The sequence below is a fragment of the Nycticebus coucang genome, chromosome X (assembly GCF_027406575.1).
Source record: "Nycticebus coucang isolate mNycCou1 chromosome X, mNycCou1.pri, whole genome shotgun sequence".
Taxonomy (NCBI): Eukaryota; Metazoa; Chordata; class Mammalia; order Primates; family Lorisidae; genus Nycticebus; species Nycticebus coucang.
This window is the reverse complement of record NC_069804.1, coordinates 39,770,247-39,776,386: the sequence shown is the minus strand read 5'-3', so window position 1 is coordinate 39,776,386 and position 6,140 is coordinate 39,770,247.

The following is a 6,140-nucleotide window of genomic DNA, read 5'->3' as shown; positions in this document are numbered from 1 at the left end:
TTCACTCAACCTGTCAGCTGGGATTGCAGTCATCTCAAGGCTCAATTGGGGCTGAAAAATCTACTTTCAAACTCATGTGGTTGTTGATGCCGCTGTTCCTTGTTGGCTGGGGACTGGAAGCCTTAATTCTCTGTCATGAGAGTCCATGTTATGGGCCTCTTCATAGGACTGCTCATAAAACAGAACCGTGCTCCCCCTCAGAGCCAGTGACCAGAGAAAGAGAGAATCCAAGACAGATGCCATAGTCTTTTATATCTTAATCTCAGAAGTGACATACCATCATTTTTGCTGTATTTTATTGGTCATACAGACCAACTATGGTATAGTATAGGAGGAAACTACCCAAAGGTGTGAATACAATAAGGTAGGGATCATTGGGGCTTCCTTTGGCGCCTGGCTACCACAGGAACCATGAACTGAAATGTCTAGGAGGTTACCTCTTGCTGGGGTAGCCTGTAACCAGTGATTGACAGGTATTGAACTTTGAAAGCCTAGCTCTCTTACCTCAAGGCTGGTCAAATTCTGCAAACTATTTTATGCTCCAGAGTACCCTACAGAATAAGGCTGAGGCTAGGACTTCAACTAAAATCTCACTCTTGATTGATTTTGCCCCCTTTCCTTCTCTCTCCTCTGTTTCTTTTACTCCAATACCAACTTCTTCTGAGAGCTTATCTTTTATAAACCACTTGCACTCAAATCCCTATCTCAAAATCTGTGTTTGGGGAATCTCAACCTAGGGCAAAGTAGTGGTGGTGGTTGTGTGGTGTGTGTATGTGTACTGTGTCAATATAAAACATGTCTTACTGTTAGTCATAGTTACAACATTACATTGGCTTAAAAAAAAAAAACAACTCAGATTTATATCAGTCTCTTTATTTTGCAGCTGAGTAAACCAAGGCCCTGACAGGTGAAGTGATTAACCCCAAATTGCCCAACCCTTAGTGGTTAACTGAGCCCTTAGTTTCATTTTGACTTCTTGTACTAAACCTATGTTTGTAAAATTGCTTCCATTGGACTAAACACCAATCCTGCCACTTGATAGTTGTGTGACTTATCGATTCATTCTTTCTAGGCTTTAGTCCCCTCATCTGTAACATGACAATAATGAATAGTCTGAGGAGAAAGAAAATGTTGGACAGAAATAAAATCAAATTCATGCCTCACCCACCATTCACTGCCTTTTCCTCCCTTTTTTTATTGTGGGTAAAATGCCCATAACATAAATTTTACTATCTTAGCCATTTTAAGTGTACTGTTCAGTGGTATTAAATACATTTATATTGTTATGCAGCCATCACCACCATCCATTCCCAGAACTTTTTTCATCTTGCAAAACTGAAACTCTGTACGCATTAAGCAATTACTCCTCATCCTTCCTTCCTGGAAGCCCCTGGCAACAAACATTGTCTCCCTATGATTTACCACTCATTGGTTTTTTGACTTTAAACAAATAATGCATTTTTATTTCCCTCATCTTGAGTGAAAAGAGATTAATACTTTCCAGAGTATGGTTTATCAAAACACCTCATATATATAACCAATGGCATCTGGAGTTATTATCATGTATATGGAAGTGCTTTAAAAGCTATAAAGTACCATAAAATGTGACTTATTAGAGTTATTGTCATGACAATATACCTAAGAAGGTCCCCAAATTCTGCTTGGCCAAATGGGATTATATATCAAAACATTATAAATTTTTGATGACCCTCATTTCATTATTTTAAAACACAATATATTAATAGTATCAGCAAACTTGTTTTCCTTTTCTTCTTTGAAAAGGCAAGTTAATTTTTCTTTATGGGCAAATTATCTAAAATATCTTTTTCTGATGAGTAGTTTTATATTTTAAGGCATTTTTCGTTATGTGGTAAAACATAAGAAAACTAATTATAAATGTGTAAGGATTTTTAGGTCTTTGCATCTCAGAAACTGGTAATATTTCTGACAGTAAGGTCAAATGTGATAATGTTTAGCCTCAAGGGACCCTTATTCTTTGAGTAAAGAAGTAGAATTATGCATTAACATGAGTCCCTCTCTCATGTTGAGCTACCATCACTCTATCCTAATAGGTCAAATATTTCACATTTTTAAGAAGGAATAGTTAAAAGGAAATGCATCATGTAAGCAGAAATTTTAGCAGAAACCAGAAGAAAAGATGTTTCAAAATGCAATAATTTAAGGCCTATATTTAGAAAAACCTATTTGTACTCGGGTTAGCTTTAGCTTGTCTGCAAATTGGAAGAATGAGCTTGCCTACACAGGGAAAAGAAAATAAAGCCTGATTTGGGTGGAGGGACTATAAAAACTTGTTTGCTTGTTTTTGTTTTTGGTTAAAAAACAACTGAGTTCATTGAAAACTATGGCCATTTTTGTAAAGAAACAAACATTCATATACATTTCCAGTGGAGAATTTTGTATCTCCTGTGAAAGTCAATCTGGCAATAATCATCATGATTACACATGCAATTTGGACCCAGGAATTCTACTTCTAGACGGGTACTTGTGCACACATATGCAAGAGAATATATATGCAAGGTTCTTTATGGTAGCTAGGTTTTTTTGGTAATAATGGAAGTTTGGTAGCCACCCAATGTCCATCAATTGGGGATTGGTTTAAGAAATTATGACACATCTATGCAATAAAATGCTATGCAGCTACAAAAGATTGAGTGAGCTTTTTATGTCCCAATAATGCTACAAACTCTAAAATGTATTATTAAGTAAAAATGCCAAGGTATAATGTGCATATGCTAACTTTTGTGTAAAAAGGGAAATATGAATATTTATTTTCAAAGACTGGCAGGATAAACATCAAACAAGCAAAAAAAGGCTCACCCTCTCAGAGTTGGAAGTACAGTAATAAAATGTACATGTTCAGTCTTTCCCTTTGTATAACAAAATGTACTACTAATTGAAAAAATGTTTTCCAAAGCCTTCTGCTGAGTTCTTTTGTCTGTCAAGATTTAAGCTAGATCTCAATAAAGTCAGTAAGTAAATCACACAGATACCTATCTTCTATGTGTTTCAATGCCAAATTCAAATCATCATGTAATGCCTTCTTCAAGTTATACATTTACTTGGTAATGGTATCTTTAAAAAAGTTCTTAAATCAAGCTGTGTTAGAGATAAACGTGAAAGACTCCAAATAGGAGTAACTAGGGAGATACAGATGGTGGGGGTGGGGAGCCCCAATAGAAACCATACAAATGGACAGAGATTCAATAGTTGTGAGTGTTGACAAATAGACAAATTTTCATTCTGATACCTGTAAAAGGTTTCTAAGTCTCCCAAGCTGCATATAGACACTGCATTATCTATATAATTTCTTTAACTACAAGAGAAATACTTGACAGAATAATACATACACTATCCTTTATGACTGTCTAGAGGTAGATGATGCCAAGGGAAATAGAAGGCAGGTCCATCAGATTAAGCAAACCATGCTCCATCATCAGGGATGGTCCAGCTAAAGAATAAGAATGATGCAAATGTTTGCCAGGTGTTTGGGTCACATTCTGCTCTACTTATGAATCTCTTACTTTGTGGATGATATTATTTTCCTGCTATCCCTAAAAGTAACAAAAGGGGCTAATACAGTCATGGATCATTAGGCCCATGAACAGTGGAGAACACAAGTATCCCATCTCTTGCCCACATGAAGAGGGAAACTTGAAACATTATAGGCCTTTTGATCAGCTTCTGGATGGAAATGTAGAAAGGCTCAAAGGTAGAAGAGCAGAAAGAATGAAATCTTCATGGGTGGAGTTCCAGCTTCATCCTTTCATTGACTCATGAGAAAACTCATGTACCCTTGCCCCACTGTCTTGTGAAGGGAAGAGTGTCTCTCACTTCCAATGCAGCCCTCTCTTACTCTCCTGTCAGGCAGACTCAGCATCAGTCATAGTTACTTCACTCTGCACTTCTCTCAACAAGCATCAGCCGTCACTGTCCCCAACTCTAGAAGCTCATGGGAAGCTGAGAAGCCACCTTGAAGCCAATTACATATCTTCAAGATAAATAATGTGCTAAGGATTAGAAAACATTACTTTCACTCCATCCTCTTTGTAAGTTCAGTGTCTCACTCTGGCACATGAAAAAATTTGCAATTTACCATTTTTCCTTCATTTTTAGGAACTCAGCCAAAATGGAAACAAAAAGAGTCATTCTTATGTCCTCTTATGCAGTTTCTCTCTTCTCTAGTAGAATGTGGAATTGAGCTTATCAGTAGCAACTTTTTTTTTTTTTTTTGAGACAGAGTCTCACTATGTTGCCCACAGTAGAATGTCATGGTGTCACAGCTCACAGCAACCTCAACTCTTGGGCTTAAGCAATTCTCTTGCCTCAGCCTCCCAAGTAGCTGGGACTACAGGTGCCTGCTACAACACCCAGCTATTTTTTGGTTGCAATTGTCATTGTTGTTTAGCAGGCCCAGGCCAGGCTCGAACCTGCCAGCCTCGGTGTATGTGGCCAGTGCCCTACTCACTGAGTTACGGGCACCGAGTCATCAGGAGCAACTCTTGTAAAATTATTTAACAGCTTCTCAGCAAATGTTTACATGAATTGAGCCACCTGCTTTATTTTACATTGATAAAATCAACCAGATGCAGTTAAAATGATAAAATGATTTACATTTCTGTGGTAAAATTAAAATCTACAAATACTACCTTCCTTTTGAAATAAGAATGTTTACCTAAAGAAAACACCTCAGGTTGGAAAATATGCTTTTATGTTTTGGTTTCCAATTCCTAGATAATCAAGGCAAAACAATTTTCAGCCACTGGAAATTAAACTAGCATTAGAAATGTGTATTAAATATATTGATTTTATTTGGGGGATCACATTTAGGCATCATGTATATATTTTTTATTTTTCTGTCTGGGTGAAAATTGGTGATCAAGATGTAATTTTATAAACTTGCTAAAGTGTTATGGAACAGCTGCAATTGCCCGTTCATCTTCAAATCTTAGAAACAGAGCTCTACCAAAGCCAACTTTCTCATTGATTCCAGTTTTCTTCAAATTTGGTATGTTCTGTGAACAAAATCAAATAATTGGTGAGAATTACACTATTGAAAGCATACACTTTAGGTTACAAATGGAGAAAGTTTACAGACTGGGAGAAAATACTTGAAATTATGCATCTGATAGAAGTCTTACATCTGGAATATATAAAGGACTCTTACGATTCAATGATAAGACAACATAATTAAAAATGAGGAAAATATTGGAGTAGATCTTTCACCAAGAAGACATATAAATGGCTGATAAATACATGAAAAATAATATACATCGTTAGTCATTAGTGAAATGCAAATAAAAAACACAATGAGACCTGTGTTCACACATTCAAGAATGGCTCCAATAAAGAAGACAGATATTAACAAGTGTTAGTGAGGATGTGGAGAAAGAGAATCTCTCATGCACCGTGGAACCTGTGTAAAATGGTACAGCAACTTTGGAGAAAGTATTTACCCAAGAAAAATGAAAACATTGTTCATACAAGTACATGTATACAAATGTTCCTAGCAATATCATTTATAATAGTCAAAACTCAGAGACAATCCAAACTCCCCTCAACTGAAGAAGGGGCATATTGATACAATGGAATTTTATTCAGCAGTTAAAAGGAACATTTGCTAGAACATGTATGAACCTCAAAAACATTTTGCTAAGTGAAAGAAGCCAGATGCTGAAAACTATATATTGTATGACTTCACCTATATGAAATGTTCAGAATAAGTGAATCTATAGAGACAGAAATGAGGTAGTGGTTGTCTAGGGCTGAGTCTAAGAATGGAGATAGAAAATGGGCATGAGGGGTCTTATTGGGATGAGGGAAATGTCCTAAAGTTGGATTTTTGTGATGTTTGCAAACTACAAATTGACTAAAAAGCATTTAATTGTACACTTAAAATAAAAAGTTTTAAATTGTTTAGGTTACAGGAACTCCTTTCTGCATTTTATACTGATTTTTGTTATACTTGATTATCTAAATTAAATTTGAAGATGTATTTATATCTTATTTTAATTAAAGTATATGTATGAATTAAAGAAAATTCAGAAAAAATTCAGAAAAAATATACAAGAAAAATCTTTCCGTAATTCCACTCCCTTAGCAAAACACTGTCAATATTTTGG